Source organism: Balaenoptera acutorostrata, chromosome 15, assembly GCF_949987535.1.
Source record: "Balaenoptera acutorostrata chromosome 15, mBalAcu1.1, whole genome shotgun sequence".
Classification (NCBI taxonomy): domain Eukaryota; kingdom Metazoa; phylum Chordata; class Mammalia; order Artiodactyla; family Balaenopteridae; genus Balaenoptera; species Balaenoptera acutorostrata.
In genome coordinates, this window is record NC_080078.1 from 76,810,241 (window position 1) to 76,836,207 (window position 25,967).

Sequence of the window (25,967 nt, forward strand, 5' to 3'; positions counted from 1 at the left end):
ATTGTCAGTGTTTTCTTTCTTAGTGGCACATAAAACAGTGAAGCATCATCTGGTCAATTTTGTCTTCGATGTGTGAAATGCAGTGTCATCTGACAGTGACCAACTCTCATGAGGTCAAATGTAACAACACGGGGTGGAGAGACCTTTGCAAATTATAAAATGCTGCTCGGTCGTTCGCCCCGGCTCTGCCTGGAGAGCGTCCTTGGCAGACGTGCCTCCTCTCCAGGTTCCAGCTCCTCATTCTTTCACCGAGGACAGTGGCCTGGAGCTGTGACGTTGAGATTTGCTCTGCTGGGTGACGTCTCGAAAAAACCCAAGGCCGGGGAGCCCAGCCCGGGCACTTTGAGCAAAGTTCTCCTGGAAGGAAAGGATGAGATGTCTCCCAGGCACCTTCCAGACTGACATTCTAGGGTGGGTGAGGGTGTCCCTGAGGACTTGAGGAGAGGGAGGCCGGCAGAGGCTGGCACTGCACACCCTGGGGCACCACTCACGCCCGCCGCAGTGGGAACGGGGCCCCCTGGAGGTGTGCAGGGAGCAAACCGCGTGGTCACATCTGCTGGCCTCAGGGCTGCTCTTGAGGGAATGGAGGGAGAGGCCCTGAAAACGTGCTGCTCGGCACAAAGCACCAGGGGCCTTGAGGAGAGGGGCCACCGCAGAGCAAGGGGAAATCTGACAACGACACTGTTTCCCAAGAAGGGTCGGCAGCGAGACGTGTGTGTGTGTTGACTGGGTCTACACCAGGCAAATGCGGCAAGTAATTTGTTCCTGATCAATCTCACTGTGGGCAATTTAAGGGACGGTCCGCCCAGCTGGGCCGCTGGAGGCAGGTGTTTCCACGAGACTCACTGTTCCGACCCCCACACCCCTGGGCACCGACCGTAGCGCTGGAGCCGCCGTGGGGACCAAAAGCGTGCGGATGACTTGATTGGAAGCATTTGGACCCATTAGCCTCAACTTCTGGTGTGCTGCTCGCGGAGACGGTAGCTTTTTAATTTTCTAAATGAAAAATCATTTTTACTATGAAAGTGATAAATATTCATTGTAAAAAGAAATAACCCCGCGAGTACATTGTAGCATTTCAGTTGGAGTCAAGAGTCCCGAGAGTTGCCTTTTCCATAAAGATCCACCACGTGTCCCCTGCCCCCCGTGTCCCTATAGGGGAAGCTGACGTTAGCCCGGCGCCCAAGGCTCACTGTGGTCCTGTCCCAAGTGACACGTAGGGGGCAGGGGTCATTTCCGGCTGCCCGCAATTGAGTCCCCTCGCTGAAGCTGCCACTCGTCCTTTTGGGACTCACTCCTCCCCCAGGTAGGAGGGGTGCGGGGGAGCCCCTGGTGACACGTCCCATCACGAAAGCTGAGGGTCGCGCTCCTCCCTCTCCACCCGGCTTTCCTGAGGGGTGGGCGCTGGTCTAAGTCTGGCCCCTACACGCTCTTACCTGAGCTCTGTTTTGAGCAAGTGAAGGAAAGAAGAGGGACCGGAGGGAGGTCACTTCTCCCAGGCGGCGTCCTGATCAGCCCGTTCTGGCGTGAGATGCTCTTTCCTGGCCCCACGGACTCCTGTGGTTTCTGTCTGGTCCTCTGCGTCTCTTATAGTCTGTGGGGCTCAAGATCCTGCAGGGAAAGCCCACTGTGCGCACGTCACCCACGTGGGTCTCTACAGCTCCCAGCCGAGAACCTTGACCGCCCCATGGCCCGTCTGGCCATCCAGGTGAGAACACTCTCGCCACCCACCCTCCTGCTGCCAGAAGAAACGACAACCCTCCAGTGCCAGTTCTTACCAGGATCCCTCCTTTGAAACTCTGAGATCTTGTCTCCATGGGAGAAAACAAGGGGACTTGTTGAGGTAACTTCTGGGGGAGCAGGGCAGACATCCAGTCAGACCAGCTGGACCTAAGGCAGGGGATGCATTGCCCGGACGCAGGCCATCTGCAGGAAGAGGGAAGCGGGAGGTGGGGCCCAGGCTCAGGAGGGCAGGACCGAGTCCTTGGGGGCCATCAGGATACCATGTGGCCCCTCTGTCCCTTGCCCTGGAGCCGCACGTCCTCTCTGGTCATCCACTTCATTCCTCTTCTTTCTGTCCCTCTGAGGACATGGCTGGTAATGGTGGTCCCATGGTAACCCAATGTATGTCTCCTTAGTTCAGTGACCTCAAGCAGATTCTGATTGGTCCTGACCAGGTCAGGAGCTCTGCCCTCATCCAGTCAGCCCTGGGCAGGAGTTTGGGTCAAGCATGGCTGTTGGAGGTGACCCCTGTGAATGTGTGGAGAAGGATGCCAGGGCTGGGCATGTGCCTCAAAGCCTGGCCACCTCAGAGCCCTAAGGTGTGTGCCAGTCTTGGGGATGACGTGTGGGTCATCGACACACAGACCTCCCTCACCAATCAGCTGAATGGATTAAACTTCCCTCCTCTCAGCGGAATCTACAAAATTACTTTTTAATAAATGGTCTCTTTGGAAAATGCTCAGAGGAGAAAGATGATCTCTGGTTCTTACAGTGAAAGTCTGTTTCCCTTTGAGATAAGGACTGATTTGTAACACCTGTCATAAACCATTAATTTTACTTTTGTGGGAAGAACTCCAGAAGAATTTCTCTTTCATAAGCCTATCAAATTATCAGTGGTTTTGAGCAACAGTTGCCTGAGCAGTGTGTCTGGCTAACCCTCAATAATGTGAGAAGTTTCAAAAATAATTTGATTCCCTCCCCTCTACTTCCCTGCTGGGCTGGCGATGCCCCTTTAGCTGCTACATCTTGGGGTGCCAGCGTAGGTGACTTGGGGATGGAGACAGCAGCTCTGTATCAACCAGCGTGGACACTGGTGTGTCCCCCAGCGGGGACCTGGGGACCCTGTGCCCATGCTGTCAGGGGTCCGTCTGGGGTCTGAGTATAATGATGCTGAAGGTGCCATGAGTCTCCTGTCAGGCTTCCGGGGCAGCTCAGACACTCGCTCTGGGCCAATCCAACCCCTAGCCCTGAGAGTGGCCATAACACATCTGCCCACACCCCTGTCTTTGTCACATAGTGGGGCTGACCAGTCAGCATGACACTGACCACAGCTTGGAGTTGTGGGTTGACTCTTTCAGATTATTTAAATAGACGATCATGTCGTTTGCAAACAAGGACAGTTTTATCTCTTCTTTCCAATTTGCATACCTGTTATTTCATTTTCTTGTCTTATTGGATAAGCTAGGATTTCTGAATGGGGATCTCTGCAGAGCACAGCAAGTGCAAAGCTTCTGAGCTGGGTTGAGTCTGTTCTGTTTGAGGAACTGTGATAAGGCTAGTGGGCAGGAGCCTGGCAGCGGAGAGGAGAAGGTGGGGCCAGACCACCCTGGGCGTAGTAAGTTGGTGGAGAGTTGGGATGTGCTAGGGAAAGTATTAAAGGATTTTAGGGAGGAGAGTAACATTCAGGGATACTGCGTACTCTGGGACTCAGTAAATTCATAGTTTAAATGTTAAGAAGGTATTTGTATTTGCAGAGACAAATGAGATTGTTTTATAACTGTGTGATAAAATCATATAAAAAGTATTCAACCCTAGTTTTTTTCTTTTCTTTCTATCTTTCCTTTTTTTTTTTTGGTCGCGCGGCATGTGGGATCTTAGATCCCCGACCAGGGTTCGAACCCACACCCCTTGCATTGGAAGCATGGCATCTTAACCACTGGACTGCCAGGGAAGTCCCTCAACCCTATTTTCTAAAGGCTATTCAGAATGATAGATTTACTTCTCAAATTCATGACAGTTATGCATTCTAAAGCTGACAGAGAGCAGAAAATTTGCCGATTGGCATGAATATGTTAGAGATATTGATTTAAAACCAAACCACCAATTTTTACACTTTCCAAAGGAATTCAACTGCTGGGTTTCTTTCTCAAACACAAATAGAGAATGTTAATGAATGCTTTGAACATTCCTTTCCTCAAATCATTTTATAAGCTTTGATATCAGAATTTTAATCGAAAATGAAATATCAATTATTAAAAGACCTGTATATTTTATGAAAGGTCTTATATTTTGCAGAAACTGCTGAGAATATTGTGCTTTTTACCTGGTGGCTGTTGGCAACTTTAAATAACTTTTTTTCCTTCTGATTTTAAAAGATTTGCTCATTCTAGAAAATTTGGAAAATTACTCTAAAGAAGAAAATGAAAACCAATTATGATTGTACCACTCATATGTTACCACTGCTGCCATCTTGGCTTATCTCTTACTCAAGTTTTTTCTCTGAATATGGGTGTATATGTGACAAGAGCTTAACATAGTTTTTTTTTTTAATTTTTATTTTTTATTGGAGTGTAGTTGATTAACAGCATTGTGTTAGTTTCTGGTGTACAGCAAAGTGATTCAGTTATACATATACATGTATCTATTCTTTTTCAACTTATTTTCCCATTTAGGTTATTACAGAATATTGAGCAGAGTTCCCTGTGCTATACAGTAGGTCCTTGTTGGTTATCTATTTTATTTTATTTTATTTTAAGCCAAACTATTTTCTTTCTTTTTTCTTTCTTTTTTAAAATTGGGGTGTAGTTGTTTTACAATGTTGTGTTAGTTTCTACTGTACAGCAAAGTGGAGTAGAGTTCCCTGTGCTATACAGCAGGTTCTCATTAGTTATCTATTTTATACATATTAGTGTATATATGTCAATCCCAATCTCCCAATTCATCCCACCCCCCCTTTCCACTCTTGGTGTCCATATGTTTGTTCTCTACATCTGTGTCTCTATTTCTGCCTTGCAAACTGGTTCATCTGTACCATTTCATAGTTTTATATCCTGCTTTTTTTTCACTTCATGTGATATCATGAGCATTTTCTATGCTATTAAAAACTTCTTGTAAACATATTATACTATTATCCTTCAATGTTCCCTTGTCTAGACAATTTATGCAATCTTCTCCATTCTTATTTTGTTGGACGCTTGTGTTGTTTCCTTTTGCTGTTAAAATTTACGTTGCAGTAAACATCTTACTGAATAACTTTTGTTCACATTTATGAATCGCTCCTTAAGATAAAGTCTTACGTGTACAATGAGTGCATCTGGAGTTAGTGCTTTTTTAAAAGCTCTTGATATGGCCACCAAATTGTTTTTGGAGACACTGGGACTGAGAGCCCCCGCTGGTGGGCATTCTGTGTCCATGTGGCTGTGTCCTCACAGGCACAGAGTAGTACATGTTGAAAAGCGTTTGTGCAAGTCCTATTTAATGTGCTTTGTTGTTCTTTTAACTTGCAGAGAATTCATTGTTGGGACCCGCTAGTCCTGGGTTCCACCTTCTCAGGGTTGGATGGAACTGCCTTCGAGCCAATGAGGAAACCAAGTCCCCGCCCGACCGAGAGTCATTTGTGCCCCAGCAGCTCCCTCTGACGAGGAACTCCAGCACTTGGAGAAGAATTGCATCAGTGACCCAGAGTGTAGACAGGAGCTTCTCTGATCAGAATCCAAACCCGCTCCCTGATGGGAGGCCAAGGATTTCAGCTCCGGTGCTTGGTCGCCCAGAGTGGGGACGCCCGTTAGCATGTGGTCAGTGGGCACCCCGGAGACACCCCAGACTCGCCCATTCCAGCCTCTCGAGGTCGGGGTTCCTGTGGACACAGGCTCCACTGCTGAGCACTGTGGCAGGTTCTCCCGAGCACCGTGTCCTCCTGGCGCCCCGTCTTCTGACACCTCATCAGTCCCTCTGGGTACCAGGCCTTGCCAACTGCTTCACCCTGGAGGCCGGTCCCGGAGCCCATTTCACGGCTCATTCAAAAGGAAAATGAGGAGGACTTTTCCATTTCATCTGTTAAATGATTTAATTCACGAGGGACTTAGTCACCACGGATCCCAGCATGGCCCGGTTCCTGGGTCATTTTCAATTTACCACTCTGATGGAACCGTACAAACCCCACCAAGCTCTGCGCTGGGCCCCAACAGAAGTTGCACGGCCGGGCCCTAGGGGACATCTGGTCAGGGGACTGAGGCTGGAAGGGGAGGGCAGCAGAGTGTGTCTGATCGTTTCATGCAACTGATGTGTGAAGTGATATCCACAGTGATGGGATCCAATCTCCCCCGAGAAGACATGGCCCCATGGAAACACATCTGATAAACGTCTAATTAAATATTAAGAGGGAGCATTATTCCTGGAGCAGTTTAAGCCCCGGAGGACTTCAAGCTCCTGACCTTGTTCATGCCCATGTTTACGGGCAAGGACTTCAAGCTCCTGACCTTGTTCATGCCCATGTTTACAGGCAAGGACTTCAAGCTCCTGACCTTGTTCATGCCCATGTTTACAGGCAGTCATCGCCGCCTCCCCTTCCCACATCGTCCTGCTCCTTGTGGGGGTCGGTGAGGACAGCCTGGCCAGCCCTCAGGTCAGAACAGGTGACACAGGGCGTGAGTGGGAGAGCCGGGGGCTGGTCTGCTGGAGGGAGATTTGAGGCAGGGGAACAGAAGCCACGACCTGAATCAACACGCCCAGGCCTGAGTGGTGCCCCCGCCCAGCCTGTCCCACGGTCCCCAAGGTCCCCATGGTGGTCTCCCGATGGGGTTCCCTCCTGAAGCTCTTGATGCTTTTGAGGGTGTCGAGGTCCTGTGGTTCCTTGGAGGTGCTCCGTCATCTGAGATGTACCAGGAAGGCTCCTCAGGGGACTGAAGACTCGGGAACCTGTCCTGGTAAAAGGTGGTGGTTGAGTCACTCGGGATCTGAGGTTGCAGGTTGGATTCTGAGGCCTTGACAAGAGGAACCGACCAGAAGGAAACGGGGGAGCAGAGCAGCGGGTCTCAGAGGACCAGGAGCCAGGGCGTCCTGGGGGTCTGGGCAGCAGGAGGAGATGGGTAGACAGGTAGGAATCGGGGTGAATTGGATCCTCCAAGGAGGATGGACGGGCCCTTATCCCTAGGAGGAAACAGGCTCAGAGAGCCAGCGCCCACTCCAGGAGCTGGTCCCCAGCCAGATTCTACCCCCTACAACCCTGTCAGGGACCCGTTGAGTAAAGCAGGTCAAAGCTGGTGGGACCTCAGGGGTCGTTTCCTCACAGCTCTCATCCCACAGGCGGCAGCAGCAGCCCCGAGGCCCAGGCGTGATGTGACCTGGCAGGTAGCAGGAGCAGAGTGGCACTAGAGCCCTGGTCACTCCAGGATGGCCCAGCCCCCTGAATGCTATACCGCGGTCCTCCCAACACAGAGGAGGGGGTTCAGACACTGAACCAACAGTTAAAAAAATCATGTTGTGTCCTAAAGGGGAAACAAGAAAAAGCAAGTAATTGCTATATTCCATCATTACTGGGTGCTTCAATGAACACAGATTCAAAAGAAGGAAATGTAACATTTTTATTGAAGTATAGAGAAGCCTGAGGGGGTGTGGGGAAGCTAATTGGGCCACCCTTCCGTCTTCATAGCTATTTTCACATCAGGCCACATCTAACCCCCCTGGGATGATGGTAAATGCTACTTGCAGGCCCTCAAAGAATTGGTAATTTCCATATTACTTTATAAATCCTCAAAGTGTATGTACACTTGGTTTCCTCTAGCCATTCGTTTCACAAATGTTTATTGAGCACCTACTGTGTGTTGGACCCCGAACAGGGGCTGGGGGTTGTTCAGCAGTGAGCAAGGCAGGCAAGGTCCTCCTCCAAACGGGGTTGATGTCCTCATGGGGGGTTCAGCGGGAATAAGCAAGTGCATAAAGGAGTGAACCAGAGAAAGTGAGGGAGTAACGAGCGCTGAGGAATGGAAACCACGCGCGTGATTGGGGGAGGGGGCGTCACGCTGGATCCCGAGGTGGGGAGTGGGCTCTCTGGGGAGCTGGATGTGAGCTGAGCCCCGGGCGATGGGGAGGAGCTGCCTGGGGAGGTGTGTGGGGGGAGGGCTCAGGCAGAGCGGAAATGTGAGCAAGACGCCACACAGCCTCTAAATCGGCAGCACGTGGCTCTGGGGGAGAAGCAGCTGCGCAGATGTCCCTGCTCTTCTGCCCGTGGCTCTGCCCCTGTGCATGGAGGGCGTCACCGTGACGGCCAGTTTGCTGCCAACTCAGGCCCCGGGCATGAGGCCATCCCACTGGATAACTGTATTTCTTCATCTCTCCCTTCAGCAAACGGAGGGACATGGATTCTAGAACTTCACCCCTTTAATCAACAAGTTCTTCCAAGTCTCAGGGGTTTGTCCTTCAGGTATGATTTTATTCATTCATTCATGCACTCACTCACTCATTCATTCATTCCACAGATGTTTATGAAGTGTCCGCTGAGTGTCTGACCCGTTCTGAGCACTGGGAACAAAGCCGTGAACAAAACGGGAAGATCCCTCCCTGCGAGATCCGTGCATCCTAACACACAGGGACGAACGCTGACGTCAGCTGGTAACAGGGATGGTGTCAGTGCTGGTCGGTGCTTTGGCGAGAAGTAAAGCAGGGAGGTACGCACTGAGTGTGGAGGATGCGATAGGGGTGTTATTTTAAAAGTGGGGTGAGGGAGGCCCCCCGAGAAGGCGACAGAGAGGGAGCAGCCCTAAGACTACCTGGGGGAGGAGCTTTCATGCAAAGGCCCTGGGGTGGGCATGGAGCTGGATTTCCAGGCTCAGCAAGGAGGTCAATATAACCAGATAGGAGAGAGGAAGGGGTCGAGGGGCAGGGAAATCAGAGCAGTGAGGAGGGGCCGAGTCAGAAAGGCCCCAAGGTCAGTGTAAGGACTTGGCTTCTATGCTGAGTCAGGTGGAAGCAGCAGAGGGTTTAGATCAGAGGAGTGACAGGATCTGGCTTTTTAATTTCTGCCCCCGTTTGTCTCAGTAGAACTCACTTCCTGAACAAGACTTGGCTTTAGCTGTCCCAGAGCCCCAGGGCGGCTGACACACCCACTCCAGGCCCCCCCGCGCGGCTGAGTGACCCTGGGGCCCGCTCTGCCCGGGTCTCTCGTTTGTGGCATTTCTCACGTTCACCCCCTCCCGAGTCTGGCCCGTGTATGAGCCTCATTACACCTGGCACAGAGAACGAGGCTCAGCAAATGTCTCATGAAGCATCTTTTTAAAGGTTAATGGTCACTGGCGAGGGAAGAAACGGCCTCTGAACATCTACGCCTCTTTGATGATGTGGATTTTTCAGTTAAGTGAAAATGAGAGTCGTGTCTCCTTACAGGTACCTGGTCTGATTACCAAGCAGCCAAGGAGGCCTCGGGGTGTCTTGGAGGCTGGAACCGTCAGCCCGGGGTGAGCTACGAGCGCTTTACATGAGCTGCTCCCAGGTGAGGGGTGGGGGGTCAGGCCACCCCCAGCCCCCCTGCCGGCTCCACCCAGGTGAGCCCTGTGTGTGTGGAGAGGCGGTTCTGGAGGATTCCACGCTCAGGCCGGTAAGCTCCGGGAGGGCAGGGATAAGGTCTCTTCTCGGATTCATGGCGCATGGCGCATGGCTCCTCTGGCCACTGGGAGGGGACAGGCGAGGCCAGAGGCTGGAGAGGGCGGTGGCTGTGAAGTTAGGAACCCCAAGGGCTCAGGGAGGAGGTGGAGGTGGCGCTGGGGTGAGGCTGGGGCAGGTGTGGGGGGCGGCGGGCTAGGGGCGGCCCAATCTCGTTACGGTCTCCCATGTATCTTTGTGTTAGAAATACCTCATTGGGTGCAGAAGGCATTGATTAGGAAGGACTTGCCCCTCCCTACAACTGAGGCTACTGTGACCATCTTGCTTTACAAAAAGTATTTCACAAATGGACGTGTGAATGAATAAATGAATGAATGAATGAGAATCAGCTGGTCTGATTCTCAGTAGATGTAGAAGCAAATTATGGCCACCTGACCCAGGAGAATATTCAAGGGAACTGGCTCTTTCCTGAGGACAAGGGCAGGCTATTTCCTGTCTGGGCCTCAGTTTCCCTGTGGCTAAAATGAAAGAGTATCTAAGTAATCTTAAAGGACATCTCAGGGGATAAGCATGAGAGACTAGGCTGTGTGTCTTGCAACATCCTACAGGGAAAGTGGGGAAAATCCTATTACTCAGTGGTGGGAGGGGCACCCACTGGGACTCTCACCTGGAGTAGGTGGGCCTTGGAATCCTTCCTCATTGGTTTCTTCCCTCACCTTGGCCTCCCGGCCCCTGCCTGCCTCTCCAACCCCACCTTTCTACCAAGTAGGTTACAGCCTCAGTGAGCATGACAGGGACCTCAAATTACAGTGGCTTAAATAAGACAGTTTCTTTTTTGCATGAAATCCAAACCCGTAGGGTGATTCTTCTCTGGAGTTTTCAGGGTCCCAGGCTCCTTCTACCTTGCTGCTGTCACCCTTGGGGTGTGGCTTCTCCCACAAGGTGGATCACATCCCCGTGGCTGGCCAGCAGGGAGGGGCAGAGGGGACAGATGGGCACAAGCCTTCCCTTTAAGGGTGGGACCCAGCAGCTGAGCACACAGTTCTCTTTCCCATTGGCCACAGCCCAGTCACATGACCACCCCTGACTGCAAAGGAGGCTGAGAAGCGCAGTCTTCATTCTGCCCCAGCTGTGTGCCCAGAAAAAAGGCTATTACTGGGAGGGGACAGTGGATGTTGGGAGACAATATCCCAGTTGGCTCACATTGGTTCAGCCTGGAGTGACCAACTGTCCTGCTTTGCTGAGGCATTTCTTTGGACACAGAACTTGCAGTGCTAGATCTGGGATAGTTATAGGAGGAGTTGTCCACGCTGGCTTCTTTTCTTTTCCCCAAACGGGCCCAGCACGTTCCTGCCTCAGGGCCTTTGCATGTGCTGTTACCTCTGTCTGGAACACACTTTCCACAACTCCTTCCATTCAGAAAGGATTACTGGGTGCCCACCTCATGTATGAGCCGCTGTTCTAAACACTACATGCCAGGCGCAGGGTGAAAATTCCAACCATGCTTTTAACATAACAAGGATAATCCTTTCTACTCCTCCCTGGTCACTTTTGTTTCCAAATCTCCATGGCTTAGTAATTTTTATTATCCTCAGCTCTGAAAGGAACACCTCTTTCCCTAAGGCTCTGGCTGGGCTCTCACACGGTCTGATAAATCTTATATTAATAATAACCCGAAAGAAGAACATGTATTAAATTCTAAGATTATGATCTAGGAAACAAGGATTTTGAAGAGATGTGTAAGCCTAATAAAAGGAAATGTGGGGTGGAGAAAGTTTTCATTAAATAGAACCACACCTCTTGGGTGAGTTCATTGGTACAATCTTTCCGGAGGGCAGTTTGGCACTATATGTAGCAACTGCAACTGCAAATGCACAACTTCAGGCCCCAAAGTCCATTTATAGGAATTTATCCCAATGAAATAATAAGAAAAATTGCAAAGGTGGATCTCTAAGGATTTCTGTAAGAGGAAAGAAGTATAAAAGCCTAAATGTCTGTTGGCTGGGAAGCACAGATTGTTATCCTCTGCCCTGACACCAATAGGCACTTCAGATAAGGAAACAGAGGCAGAGAGAGTTTAAGCAACTTACCCAAGGTCACACAGCAGGAAGTGGCAGAGCTGGATTTGAACCAGAGAGGCGACTCCAGAGCCCATGCTCTTCCCCAGTCGGCTCTGCCACCTCCTAGGCCTCAAAAGGGAATGACAATGTCTTCCCGGGAATAACATAGAGATTTCTCTGGGAGGTAAGAGGATGGCGCAGGACTCAGAAGTCTGAAGTGTGGGACCCAGAACACCCAGATCAGGTGGGAGGCCTGTGGTGGCCTAGAGTGCTGGCTGTCCCCAGGTGGCCAGGGTGGAACCAGCTCCGCCGCCCCCTTCCCGGGATGAGGGCTGTGTTATTTGCTCCCCCCTAATCCTCCAAGCCTGTGGCCCAGCCCCAGGCCTCCAAACCCAAGACCACCCAGTTGAGACTGGAAGGAAAACCTGCCCTTGTAAGTGGAATCAGGTGAAATCTGGCTGCAAATTAGTCTATGAGAAACCAAAAGGCTGTGTCACAAGCGTGGCCAGTGTGGCTGTCACTGTCAGCTGCATGGAAATGATGGAGATGAGAGGGACAGCGTCTGTCCAGAGGGGAGCTAGAGGAGGGAATGTCGTGGACGATGGAAGGAGGACAGGCCTGCCCCCAGCAGACATGTCGTCCGCAGAGAACTGGTCCGGGACGGGGAGATGCCCCCGCGGTGGGTAGCCTGTGGTCTGAGGCCGGAACGTCGGACACACAGGAGCGATTGGTGGTCTCCTGGGAGCTGGGGGGCATCTTGGCCAGATGGTGGGGTCCTCAGAGGCTCAGCCCCTTTGTGTGTGTTGGGGGGTGATGGCCCTCTGCCCTGGCCCTCTGAAGGTGGCCATAAGGGAGGGAAGCCAAAGAGCTTGGCGTTGGACAGACTGGGAAGCGAGTCCCACTTCCCTCCAGGCCGGTGACTCTGAGCCTCAGTTTCTCCAGCTGTCGAGTGGGGCTAATATCAACCTATATGGACTGCCTGCTGGTTCGAGGCCCTAGTTAAGCACCTTTAATTCCTAGGGGCGGGAACTTTATTATCCTCATTTACAGCTGAGAAAACAAGAGGCACAGAGAGGTTAAGTCACTTACCTGGGGTCACACAGAAGCTGTCTGTGGTTAGGACTCCAGACTAGCCGGGATCAAGTGGAGCCCTCGGCACCGTGCTGGTGGCCTGGCAGGTGCTCGGGAACATCGGGTGCTGTTTTCCATCCTCATCACTGCTGCTGCCACCAAGAGGACCAGGAGTGAGACCACCGTATCTGCTCTGAGGGCTGTCGTGAGCGGGAAGCCAGGTGACGCATGTAGGACCCAGTGCACTGGCTGCGGCCAAGTCAGCTGACGGCGACCCCGTGGCAGCAGCAGGAGCAGCTCTTGCTGAGGGTGTCACAGCGGCTTCTGCCTGTTCTCCGGGCCGAGGGCCTGCCTGCCAGCTCCTCTGAGCCTGGCCCCAAGTGCGGTACCCCAGGGTCTGGGGTTCTTGGGAAGGGGCAGGCGGGCCCAGCTCAGGCCTCCCTCGGGGGCCTGTCCCCCACAGCCATGCCGGGGGAGCCGCTCCTGGTGGGCTCGGGAGAATGCCGGGCTGAGCGGCCACAGGCCAAGTTCCTGCCGTCCGGTGTGTGCCCCCAACCCCAGACCCCCGGCCTTGCAGGCTGCTGGGCAAACACCGGAGGGGGTGACTTCTCAGGCTCTAGTGGGCACGGCCCTCCTCCTGCCCCCCCCACCCCCGGCCCCGGCCTCACTGTGGGACAAACGGCATCTGGTCCAACACACCCACTACCGGATGTTTCCTGGTACAGAGTTTATCAAATCGCAGGTTGTGATGCATGAGTGGGTCTTGAAATCAATTTAGAGGGTGGAGCCTTGCGCTTAAACTCTGCAATAGACCAGAATAGAATCGATGAGGAAATATCAGAGCGCGTGGCATGCAGTGAAGGGGGGTTTGGGGAAACTTCTGCTTTGTTTTCACATAAATAGGCGTGTGTGTGTGTGGAACACCATGTGACATATGTTTCTTACTGCGGTTGCGTTAAAAAATGATTGACAGACTGTCTCATGGCCTTCGTGTCACACAAAGTGTGACACTTGTGTGACTAAGTGTGACAGTCACGCCGGGGCCCAGCAGGTCTGGGCTCTGTTGATTGCGGGGAGGAGACTGTAAAGCCTGGAACATGAAGGTTGGAGAGAATGGGTCGCGGGAGATGGCACCCGGGCCGGTGCAGCAATGAGTCCCCGGGCCGCCCCCCCTCTTCCCTCCCTGGCTAAGCCGCTCTGCCCCGTTGTCACTTCTCTGCAGCCCGTGTCCCCGCTTTCTGCTCTTCCCAGCGCCCATCAGGTCAGATGTTACCACGGTGACTGCCGGCTCTTGTTTCTCTTCTGTGAGCCTCCCTGGAGCGCCGGCTCCCCCAGGACGGGAGCCCGTTCCCCGATGCACCCCAGCTCGAGCCCAGCGCGGGGCACGGTAGGGACTCACGTGTTGGGAGGATGTCTGGGGTCGGGGGAGGTCTGCCGCGCAGGGGTGGGCCCCAGAGAGCAGCACGGCAGGGGGAGGGGCTCCTCTTTCAGAAAGTCCCGGAGTCCCCCGGTCCCGCCCACCACGTGCCCCCTGCCTGGCTTCCTGCTGCCGCCCCTGCGTCGCCCCTGAGGGTCCCAGCTGCCAGGCTGGGCTGTGTGGGAGGCCCAGAGACCGGAGGGGCTGGAAGTGAACGCCCCGGGGGGCCCAGGCCTGATGGAGTTGGGGTCACGCCCAGGTCTCTTGGCTGCGGTGCCTGTTTGTGCTGCGGGCTCCCCGGCGGGACTGGCCTCTTGATTCCCACGGACGTAACTTGCTGGAGGTGGGCACACGCCCCTTCCCAACAACCTCAGGCCCATCTTCTGACTGCGCTCTGGGGCTGGACTCCACGGGCTGCAGACAACCCCTTGGCTGGTTCCCAGAGGAACAGGCGGAATGCTCGTGGCCTCCTTCCCTGTCTGGTCTCCCTGCCCCTCACCCCCGATGGGTGTTGTTTGTGATCACCCCCCAGAGGAAATCCTTGGACTTGAAGCCTTGCCTCAGGGTCGGCTTCTGGAGAAACCAAAACAGAGACAGAGGATGGAGGGCTTTCTTCTGGTCTGTGTTTACATTCTGTGCATGCGATGCGTGTATGTATGTATGTAGGTATTTTCCCTGAGTTGGGGTGGATTTGCAAGACCGAAAAATGGGTACAAACCGGTGTCGAGGGTTTTATATGGCAGGCAGCAAGGATGTGGTTCTCCTCCCATCATCCATAATGGGGCGGGGGAGGGGGATTGCAGGACAAAGAAGGCAGCCGTGAGAGAAAATGAGAGAGGGCAGGGGGGAGGCAAGGAGGGTGAATGGAGGGGGAAGAGGAAGGAGAAAAGGGGGGATGGGTGCACGTGAGAGAGAGAAGGGAGCGAGGGGGGTCTTGATGGGGCCAGAGAAGCGGCTTCCTCAGTGCTGAGTCAGCAGCCGCCCTGACTCAGAAACTCGAATTGTCCATCCAGTGACCCCTCAGGCCTCACGGTCTCTGTTAGAACATGAAAGGTGTCCAGCAGATCCTCGGGGCCATTCAGTTTTCATCCCATATATGTGGGGCTGTGCGTGCGAACTTACACACATGCACCCACACTCACACATACGTGCCCTGTCTCACCCCTACACACTCGCCGCTCAGACACAGCCAGTCAGTGTCATTAAAATGCCAGGCCATGCCTCTGCCTCCTCGCAGAGCCCACGTGACCCTGCTGATCAGAGGAGGCCACGAGTCCGGAGGGTGAGCCCTGGCATCGGTCCACTGCTCTCCATGGCAACCTGGCTGATACCTGTTTGTAAGTTTAAAAGCTCCAGGACTACAGGAGCTCTCACGTTACTTCACGCGGATCAGCTGTTCACTATTCAGTGCTCTCGCTGTTAGGCGAGGCAGCGGGGCACAAAATTGGCATCTGCTCTGCATGTGTGTGTGGGAGTGAGTCTGGCGCACAGTTGAGATGAGGGGCTGGGGGCAAAATAGCATTAAAAATACAGCCAGTAGTAATTGGATTATAGTTGTTGATTGCTTTCAAAGTACTTAACACAGTGTATTAATCCCAAAGATGAATTACATCCAGTGAATTCTGAAGTGTCTCACTGATAGAACATGGCCTGTAAGAAGAAAGAACACCCTTGCAAACCTGATCAAATCTCCCATGTGGTCCTGACATCGCTGGTGGATGGAGGGACTAACATCCAGGTAGGAGATGTGGGAGAAAATAGGGACATGCCCATCAGACGGGTTGGCAGTGATGGTGGGGTCAGGACAATGGAAGACCCAGGACCCACGTGGTGGGACTCCAGGCTCTGTGTCCCCCGCCCTCTGGGTGTGGGACAAGGTGGGAGGTGGGGCTGGGGGAAAGTGGTGGAGATGGAGAAAGCTGGAGAGAAACGGCCACAGCTGGTTCCTCCGTCTGCAGCAGGTCTCAAAGCCAGTGTCCCCACGGGCCTGGCAGGTAACAAAAGGAGTGAAGAGGGCTGGACCAGCCACCAGCCAGCACTTCCTGAGGGATTCCCACCTGCCAGACACGTTCCAAGCAGGTTCTGGATGCCCCCCAGCCCTGTGGTGTGGTTTTGTTACCGTTTCCCTGTAGAAGGGGAAAGACCCAGGGAGGGACCCAGCAAGTGGCCTGTGGACAATGCAGCACAGGAGGTTGGGTGGCAGATCCTGGGTCTCCATGTGGGGACAATAGGGGGAGGGGTGGAGTTGGTGGCAAACTGCGGAGCACGAGCCTGTCTAAAGGGGCTGGTGCCCTGGCCTCGGTGCCACACAAGCTACCAGGAGAGGATTTGGGCGCCGAGTGGCGCCGTGTCCTGACACCTTAAGAGAATCAAAGTATCAGATGCTCAAGTGAAATCTCAAGTTTTTCACGTGTTGACGTCGGAGTCACATTTTTCCAAAAACACCAGGAGGGACAAACTCGACACATCTGCTGGCTGGTTTGGGTCCACAGTGTGACCTCTGAGTCACTGAGAGAAAATCGTTCTGGAAAGTCGTGAGCATCAAGGTGTGTGTGGCGCTGGGCTGGCTGGTGTGAGGAGGGCTTTTCCCCCAAGACTCTGTCATGTTCGGGGGCACCGCCCACCGAGCTGACGCTGCTGGGAGGGGCGCCTGCTTCGCTCCCCCCGGGGGGCCGAGGAGGGCTCTCTGCAGGGCAGGGGGGGCGGGGCCGGGGCTACAGGGAGCGGACGGGACAGGCCCTGTCCTGACGCAGCTAACAGTCCCGGAGTGGACAGTGGCCTCCACTTCCCCGGGGTTGCCCGGGCGGCTGGAGGGTCGGGCAGTGCTGGGCCCGGATTTCCACGTGGCTTCCACACTGGAGACGGGCTCATCCTGTGGGCCATGTTCCTCCCCCAGCCTCTGCGGGAGTCCCCTGACCCCCAGGCCTGTGGGCATTTGCATCTGTAGCCCCGCCCCCATGCAAACCCCCTCTCTGCCCCCCAGGCCACGGCAGGGTCAGGTTTAGGACACTGTCCTCCTGCCCCTACGTGGGCAGAGCGACCCCCCACCCCAGCCTGGATGGAGGCCCCATAACAACCGTCCCCCTCACAATGGCCATCTCTCCTGAAAGGGTCACTTTAAGAATGCCAGGTGGCAGGTGCCAGATTTTGGCATCTGAGGAGCTCGCATAAGCTCCCAGGACCAAAGCAATCCCCTTTTGTCAGCACTGATGGGGAACAACTGGCCGCTGTCCTTTAATTAGGAGGGGACGTGCTCAGCTACGGCCTCCTGCAGGGCCGCATAAACGTCCGTTAACGCAGCCTGTGCGCCCTGTCGCTCCGCGCAGACCGTGAGGGCCCACTGAGGCCAAGGGGGAGCCCCCAGCCCCAGTCTGGCTCCGGAGTCCAAACAGCGGCCAAGAGAAAACGCCAGTCAGCCCAGATTCCTGGCAGCTGATCAATCTGGCAAATTATTTTGTGCAAATTAACTCTTAAGACTGAAATCCGGGCAGGACTCTGCAAGTTCACGGGCACCTATTATCTGCTGGTTTCAGGCGCCTGGGTGCACCTGAGGGCAGGGTGCTCGTCTGCGGGAGGGAGATGTTCTGGAAGCTGTGGCCGCTGGGATGGGCCAGGCACCTGCTCTTCTGCTTCTCCTCCCCCGATGGAAGATGGTTCTGGCCGGGGGACGCGGCTCCAAGGCCTCCTCCTGCGTCTCCAGGAGCCCCGGGGTCAGGCGTGACGGGAGTGGCTCAAGCACCATTTCCCATGGTCAGAAGGGGCCACAGGTGGTGTCCTGGCCCCTCCCCATCCCGAGGGGCACCCGTCTGAGGCGGAGCATGGGCACAAAGTGAGGTCAGGTGCGCAGGACACAACTGAGGGAGGTGAGACAACAGGGGGCGGAGCACTCTGCCCTGACCCTGCTTACTCTCGCTGTGTCTCACTGTCTGAAGACCCGGTGACATCCCACCCCTGTACTTGTGTAATCTGCAGTTTCAGGAAGCCCCTAGGGGTGGGTGGGGGGGGGCGGCAGAGTGCAGGTTAAACAGGGAGAATAAGGGAGGGGCAAGCACAGGCGTAATTAATTTTTCTTGAAGAGTTGCTGGGATGCTGTTAACTTCCTTGTCTATATAAAAATGTAGGCACAGGTTCTAGGAAAACAGATGTTCTGGTGCCAACTGTGCTTGTCTTTCATGTACACCCTTTGCATGTCGGATTGGACATCCCGGTCTATTAACATTGCTTTTTTGGAATCCCACGCAACATGCTGGACTTTTCCACCCTAACAGTAACGGTGGACAGCACATACTTGGGGTCAGGCACTGTGCTAAGTGTATTAACCCATCTCATCCTGACAGCAGCCCCGTGAGGTGGGCGCTATTATTATCTCCATTCTATAGATAAGGAAACAGGCACAGAGAGCTTTCACCCAGCTAGTAAGTGGCAGAGGTGCGATTTGAACCCAGGTAGCCTGGCACCAGTGTCTATGGTCTTAATCACTCATTACAGAGGCTCCTAATGACCCCCAGGCTGCAAGTGCAGGGACTTTTGTGCGGGGGCAGGTGGAGCCTGTTTCTCTAAGGGTCCTGCAGGGTCCACTGGGAAGGGCAGGTTGGCCGTAACTGTCTCTGCCGGGAGCCCCGTCCTTGACCCCTCCCACGATCTGCTCCTTCTCCTTCAGGACTCAGGTCCAATGTCCCCTCCTCATTCCCTGAGTCCCTATTCAGGTCCACCCCCACCCGCCACTCCATCCCTTCAGCCTGGTTAAAGTTCTTCCCAGTACACGTCTCACTCTCTGGAATTGTCTGCAGGGTTGCCTTGATTTCTTGCTCATTGTCTGTCTCCCGTCACGAGGGCAAGGTCTGGGCTGCATCCCCAGGGCCTGGAACTGTGCCCGGCACAGAGCATGGGCTCCCCAGCGCCTGTGGGATGGACGACATGCGTGCGGAGAAATCCCCAAGGTCACCCCCAACCTGCTCACTCGACAGAGGACATGTGCCCTGCCCCCCCGGCTGCACTGCCACGTGGACACACGTCCTGGGCACACATGACACAGGTCATCATGGACCCTCCAGCAAGAACGAAGCCGTCTGTGCCCAAGACTCAGCTCAGCCCCCAGATCCCACTTCATGTGTATGCTCCAAACCTAAAACCGCGGCCCTGCGCCCCTCAGAGGGACACTGAGCGGGGAGGTGGCGCGTGGACAGGACCCCTCCACACACACCTGTACCAGCAGGGATGGAACATAAACGGGGGAAGGGGCATGGCTCACCATCCCCAGCCAGGACGATGTTCAATCCATCCCATTTCGCGTGGCTTTTCTCCTCTGGAAAAAGTCCTGACATTTCTTGTTTTTGGCTCTTTTAGTCTGAGGAGAGATGATGAGCCAGGGGCTGTGGTGGAATAAAAACCTGGGAGATTTGCTCCCTCGTCACATCCTGAGCTCAAACCAGGTGGCGTCTTAGGGGCTGACCGTCGGTGGCGTTGAACAAAAGTGTCACGGTCACAGGAGGAAGCTTTTCTCCCAGGAGGGGACTGTGGGGAGTTTGTGCCCATGAAGTCTTGGCTGGGGGACCTTCCTAAAGTCTACTTGAGTCCTCTCTACCAGCCCGTGGCTTTAATTGCAGAGGCACCTGGAGACAGACGGGCGTGCAGGTCCCAGGCCTGGGGCTCTGGCCTCTTAGCGGGGTGACATCTGGAGAGTGTCTGGGATGAAGTCTCCTTTTTCTTCATCTTTGCAACTGGAAGAAAGGTCCTGTCCTGACTGCTTCCAGGTGTGTTGGGGAATTATTCAAACTGATGGACACCAGGACTCTTTGCAGCGTGTGTAGCTGCTCTACACGTGCAAATTATTCCAGAACCCTAACGTTTCTAGTGCATGATGTGTCTTCATGCCTGTTTGTAGTCCATACTGCAAAGGCAGTTTCCTCTGTTGCCAAGGCTGCTACATTACTATTTACTAAACTCTGCACTTTTTTCCGATTTCACTAGTTTTCCTTAATGTCCTTTTTCTGTTCTACAATCCCATTCAGGACACCAAATTATATACACGATGCGGTTCAAACTTTTTTGAAGGTGACCGAACATTAGAAATACATTTTATATCACAAGACAATGTACACCTTTATGTAATCTGAAACAGATTAGGAACACGCTACTTATTTTTGCCAACTGGAATATACTCTGGTATTTTCTATTCTATTCTGTTCCATTCCATTCCACTGTATTCCAATTCATCCCATCCCATCTCATTCTATTCCAACATAAAAATACTCTTCAAGATGTGATCAACTGAACAACTCACAGATGGATCCGTTAGTACCTGCAGTTTAAAAACTCATCTTGCCTAAGGAGGCTCTCTCATTGATTTTGCACAAGTCATAATTCTATTTATCTTCTGGACCCACTGTGAGCTCCTTGCACTATGGGATGGTGTCTTTCTTCTTCCTCGGGCCCTGACACTGCACACTGTTCCTACTTCAGTGTTTCATAAACGCCCACTGCCTGGATGGCTTGATGCCTGAGTCCCATTTTCTGTTCTCACATTTTGACATAACTGCCTATTTTTCCAGGGTTGAATGCTCAGTAAGTGGCATCCACTTTCTTTGGAGATGTGGCCGTCAGGAATGGAATATTTGCAGGTACCCAAGCTCGGAACTAACCGGTTTGCCACGCTTGTCAAATGGTACCATGGGGGTAGGGCAGCTCCCCCCGCCCTTGTCTTTCCCCAGGGTTCTAAGACATTTTAAGGGTTAGATTTGCATGCAAACCCAGTGATTGGAAATGAGTGGGGTCTTTTCAGTTGTTACAATGTTTGGGGTAAAGATCAAAGTCCTTCAATGCCTGGGACAGTCCCTTACAATGTATCACCATGTACAAAGTGCTAATAATGTCCCCATTGAGACACTCTGACCAAGACCAACTGAGATTTGAAATAGAAAGGGTGATGGAGTGTCTGTTTCATCCCCTGTTAACTTTCCAGTTTTTCCAAATAATCAGTCAACAAGCCTCACACTTGGGGAGGCTAGTCCGGAGACAGCTGGGGGGCACCTTGTAGAGAAGAGCCTGGCCCTGGCCAGCCAGGTTAGGCTGCAGGAGCTGCAAGTCCCGACAGAGCCAAGCTCCCAGGCCCTCGGCGGGTGGAATGCGCTGGGGGCTCTAATTACCGTGGGGAGAGGGAGCCTCGCTCCTTTTGGGTAAATCTGCTGCAGTCACACCCCACACGCCTTCCTAATCGCTACCCAGCCACAAGGGGTACATCCCGCCCTCCCTGCACACACGTGTCGGGACTCTGGGCTGTCTGGGAGCATTTCCCTGGGAACAGGGTGATGAAAAACTGTCACGCTGCTGCCCCTTTGAGAGCAGGTCCTTTCTGCTCCTCCCCAGGTATCCTTACTCAATCAAGCATCACGCGCCCAGGAGCTCAGGCCGGCACCCTTGGTCTCCCTCATCCCCTCTTTCCTTGGAGATGCCTCCGGAAGGTACATCACACGGGTCCACTTTGCTCCATTTCCCTGCCTCTCCCCAGCACTAGCCACGCTTGCATCTTGACTGCCTCCCTGGTTTCCCCCCTTCTACCCGTGGCCTTTCTCAGCAGCCAGAGGGATGTTGGAAGAGAGTAAATCACACCCTGGTTCTCCGCTGCAAATCCCTTCCATGGCTCCCCTGACACGTATGTTGAAATTCTTCACTCTGGTCGCCCCCTGCCTCTCTAAGCTTCCTCCACGCGGTCCACACAGGCCTTGCTCTTTCCTGCACACTCAGGCCCTCACTTGTGGCTTTTGCTGCATTGTCCCCCCGCGCCCCGATGCTCCTTCCCTGGTTCTTGGCACTTCTAACTCCTACTCATCTTTCGGGTCTCAGCTGAAAAGACACCTCCTCCACGAGGCCTTCTACGACTACCTCGTCTGCAGAAGTCTTCTCTTTACTGTGCATCACAGCACCGCATTTTATCCTCTTAATAGTGTTACCAAACCAGGTTCATCTGCACGACGCCCAGCAAGTCAAAGTGCTGAGACGCCGGAATTGGCAGCAAAGACAGGGTTTACTCATAAGGCAGCCAAGCAAAAAAAACTATAAACACAGAGCTCAAGTCCACCTCCCCAAAGGCACTGGGCTCAGGGTACTTGTGGGATAACGAAGCTGGGCGGTCCTAGGCGTGGGAGTGTGGGAGCGTGGGGGGCGTGGGGGGCGTGGGGACTGGAAATAAAAAGGTGCGTTCATCGTAGTTCTGCGCAGGCGTAACTGAGCTACAGAGCTCTTCATGGGACACGTGTTCAAAAATGAGGCATTTAGCACGATCTGAGGGTGGAGTTTTCAGCCCTCTGAAGTCAAAAGGTCACGAGCAGACACGTATGCCCAGTTGGAGGGTGGGTGGTCCTATGCAGTCTTAACTAGCTTAGCTGGAACTAGACACAGCTGACTCCAAGTCCCTGGAAAACAAAGAACTCAGGCAAACATCTTATTGTTTAGGCTACGCGCTGCTTGGAGGACATGCCAGTCTTTTTTTTTTTTACGGGCTTCAGTAGTTGTGCCTCGCCGACTCCAGAGCGCAGGTCCAGCAGCTGTGGCGCACGGGCCCAGTTGCTCCGCGGCATGTGGGATCTTCCTAGACCAGGGCTTGAACCCATGTGCCCTGCACCAGCAGGCGGATTCTCAACCACTGCACCACAAGGGAAGCCCCATGCCAGTCTTTTGTAGCAACAGTTAAAATGACCTTGATTAGTGAAGGCAGGTTACAGGTGTAATAGATTGAAGTGATGATTACCCACGGTTTCCATAGTACGATGATTACCTGTCATTGTCGTATCTGTCACCCCAATAAAATGTCAGCTTCATGAGGGTAGGGACCACGCCTGCCTCATTCACAACAGGGTTCAGTCACTATTTGGTGAATGGATAGTAATAATAATCACAAATATATCCAGGATGCATATTATATGCCACCACTGTTGTTAAGCCTTTTAGGTACCAAACTCAATTCACGTGGACTCCAGGAGAGAGGCTACTGTCACGATCTCCAGTTTAGACAATGAACATGGAGTCACTGAGAAGTAAACTGACTTGCCCGAGGGGTCACCCCACTGGTCCGTGGCGGGCCAGGACTTGAACTTCGTGCAGACCGAATTGAGACTCTTGGTGCTGCAGCCTCACCACGCCAAGGGGATGGACTGAAAACTAGCAGTCGGAGCTGTGATTCGAGAAGGAACATGTTCAAGTAGTGGAGAGAGATAAATCTGTAAATGACACGCGTGTCAGCTGGTAATACACACCGTGGGGAAAATAAAGCAGGAGGGGGATGGGGGGCTTCAGTTTTGTGGGAGGGTGTGTTAGTTTCTAGGCTTGCTGTAACAAATTACCGCAAATGTGGAGGATTAACACAGATTTATACTCTGACAGCTCCGGAGGCCAGAAGCCTGCAGTCAGTCTCACTGGGCTAACGCCCAGGTGTCAGCAGGGCTGGTTGCTTCCAGAGGCTCCAGGGGAGAATCCACTGAGATTCCCACACTAGAATGTGTGGGACCCAGGCAATATGTATATGTATTTATACATAATTTTTGTTTCGTTTTGATTTTTTGAAGGGTCTTTGTCTACATAAACAATTTGTTCAAAAAATGTATTTTAGGGACTTCCCTGGTGGTGCAGTGGTTAAGAATCTGCCTGCCAATGCAGGGGACACTGGTTCCATCCCTGATCTGGGAAGATCCCACCTGCCGCGGAGCAACTAAGCCCTGCGCCACAACTACTGAGCCTGTGCTCTAGAGCCCGTGAGCCACAACTACTGAGCCCGTGTGCTGCAACTACTGAAGCCCGTGCGCCTAGAGCCCATGCTCCACAACAAGAGAAGCCACTGCAGTGAGAAACCCGTGCACTGCAACAAAGACCCAACACAGCCAAAAAAAAAAAAAAATGTATTTCATAGACCCACAGACATAGAAAACAAACCTATGGTTACCAAAGGGGAAGGGGGGAGGGATAAATCAGGAGTTTGGCATTAATATATACACACTATATATAAAATAGATAACCAACAAGGACCTACAGTATAGCACAGGGAACTATACTCAATATTTTGTAATAACCTATAAGGGAAGAGAATCTGAAAAAGAAAAAAATATGCATATAACTGAATCACTGTGCTGTACACCTGAAACTAATACAACATCGTAAGTCAACTCTACTTCAATTAAAAAACAAGTACTTCAAAATTCCTGGGCCCATGCCAGGTGTAGTGATTTATCCTTAAAGGTACAGAATAATGGGTAGAGAAGAGGTGTTTACATATTTTTTTTGTCCAACCAGAGCATGTGAAGTTTTTTCATAGAGTGTAGATACCATCTCTGCCTGGTCAGGTCCATGTTATCTAAGAAAAATGGAGCCAACCGAATGCAAAGCAGCACACCCCCACGTGAACACTATCAACATAATTGTCCACTTAACGGATCCGTTCACTCACGTTAACAACTACTGATGGAGCACCTTTATAGCCAAGCTGTTGCGCTTGTTATTGAGATATAGCCATGACTGAGATGGATTCATGACTGAATCCATCTGTTCTCATGAAGTTCCAGTCGATGTGCATAGGCATTATACAGGTAAACAAATAAAGACACAGATAATTTCAGATTGTAAAAAAATGCAGTAATATAAACAGATTGGGGATGGGATAAAGAGTATCTTGGGGTGGGGTTACTGCTACTTTTTAGGGGGTCTGGGAGGGCCTCTCTGAGGAGGTGACATGTGGGCTGAGTCCTGAAGGGTGAGAAGGAGCCGCCATAGGAGGTCTGAGGGAACAGTGTGCCAGGCAGAGGGAACAGCAAGTATAAAGGCCCACAGGAGGGAACAGGCCTGGAGAATCGAGGGACCAGAAGTGAGGCCAGTGTGTATAAGGCATAAGGAGTAGGGAGAGTGGTGGGCGATGGGGACATGGATAGACTTTACAAAGTGAAAGAGAAGGTAATAGAGTTGTTGTTATTACTGAAATGACAGTGGTGGGTTTTCTTTGTTTTTTGTTTGTTCGTTTTAAGTCTCCATCCCCTTTCAGTCTAGCTGAGGGGTTTCCCATGATTCCAACTCACGAAGAGCCCTCACCTTCTCCCTTAAATCTCCATCAGCCTCAGCAAGTTGGCTCTGGTTGTAACTTCTCTGTTTATCAGCAGCTCTTGCAGGTACCTTAAAATACATCCATGGGGCCTCGAAGCAGATTGAAGAATCAGAGTGTTTTGAATCAAATGGGGCTGCTGACTGATCATCATTACCTTAAAATATGCATTCTTTCTCATTAAGGAATCAAGGCGCCATACTTTAATCTTTAAGAACAAGAAATAAAACTTGATCTTTCTATGGAAACAGGAGCCCGAGGGAAATACATGTTTTATAATTCCAGCATTTTGGGCAATATTTCCGCATTCCCTTTTGTTTGTATCATTTGTTCCACTTTGCAAAAATATTTTCTCCTGCACCAGTTCATGTGTACTCATTGAAATGTGTGGAAGGTATTCACATGTCACACATATTTATAATTCTTTTCCTAATCAAATAAAAAAAATAAAAAAAGAAAATGCCTGCAAATCTTCAGTTGTACATTCTTTCTGGTAAGCACAATGAACTCATATTTGCATTCCTTCCTTGTCTCATATTTCATCCTTTTCTTTCTTCATAGTGTGTGTTTAACCCTATAAATGGATTCTTCTCCCACCCTTTTCATTCACAATCATGTGGTGATGGATGTCCATTGTCCTTCTGGTAGCACTGCACTGATTTTATTTTGGGCAAGCAATCCCTCCCCTCTTCAATCCGTGTGGGAGAGTTGACTCCACTAGCCTCCAGCTTTGGCTTTGGCCTCATGACCCAGGCCTTGACAAGCAGTGTGTTCTCCCTGTCCGCCCCCACCTCCACTCCCTTAGGTCAAAGTGACTCCTGGATGACATGTGAAACTCAATGCCAGCCACGGTTTGATTTACTGGAGAGAACACCGCGCTTTTCTCCAGATTGGTTTCTGTGAGAATATGAACCAGGCCATGGAGCAGAGATCCTCTTGTGTGTGAAGTCAGTACAGAGGAACAGAGGCAAACATTGTAGAGAAATGGAGTCTTGTAGACATGATTTGAGCTCCTGGATCC

General features: G+C 52.3%; 2 long non-coding RNA genes across 5 annotated transcripts; both read left to right on the plus strand.

Annotated features, from left to right (window-relative positions):
- Positions 1-7,904: 7,904 nt before the first annotated feature.
- On the plus strand, positions 7,905-15,194 carry LOC130704814 (uncharacterized). 3 transcript variants are annotated; one of them, XR_009005291.1, is made up of 5 exons: positions 7,905-8,387; positions 9,103-9,313; positions 13,672-13,836; positions 14,399-14,528; positions 15,104-15,194. It is a non-coding gene; the product is annotated as an uncharacterized LOC130704814 (long non-coding RNA). The 3 variants fall into 3 exon arrangements; XR_009005292.1 differs by having other exon boundaries at positions 14,399-14,516; XR_009005290.1 differs by lacking the exon at positions 15,104-15,194 and having other exon boundaries at positions 14,399-14,678.
- Positions 15,195-15,372: 178 nt separating this feature from the next.
- LOC130704815 (uncharacterized) lies at positions 15,373-20,185 on the plus strand. 2 transcript variants are annotated; one of them, XR_009005293.1, is made up of 3 exons: positions 15,373-15,604; positions 16,315-16,412; positions 19,213-20,185. It is a non-coding gene; the product is annotated as an uncharacterized LOC130704815 (long non-coding RNA). The 2 variants fall into 2 exon arrangements; XR_009005294.1 differs by lacking the exon at positions 15,373-15,604 and adding an exon at positions 15,822-15,945.
- Positions 20,186-25,967: the final 5,782 nt, after the last annotated feature.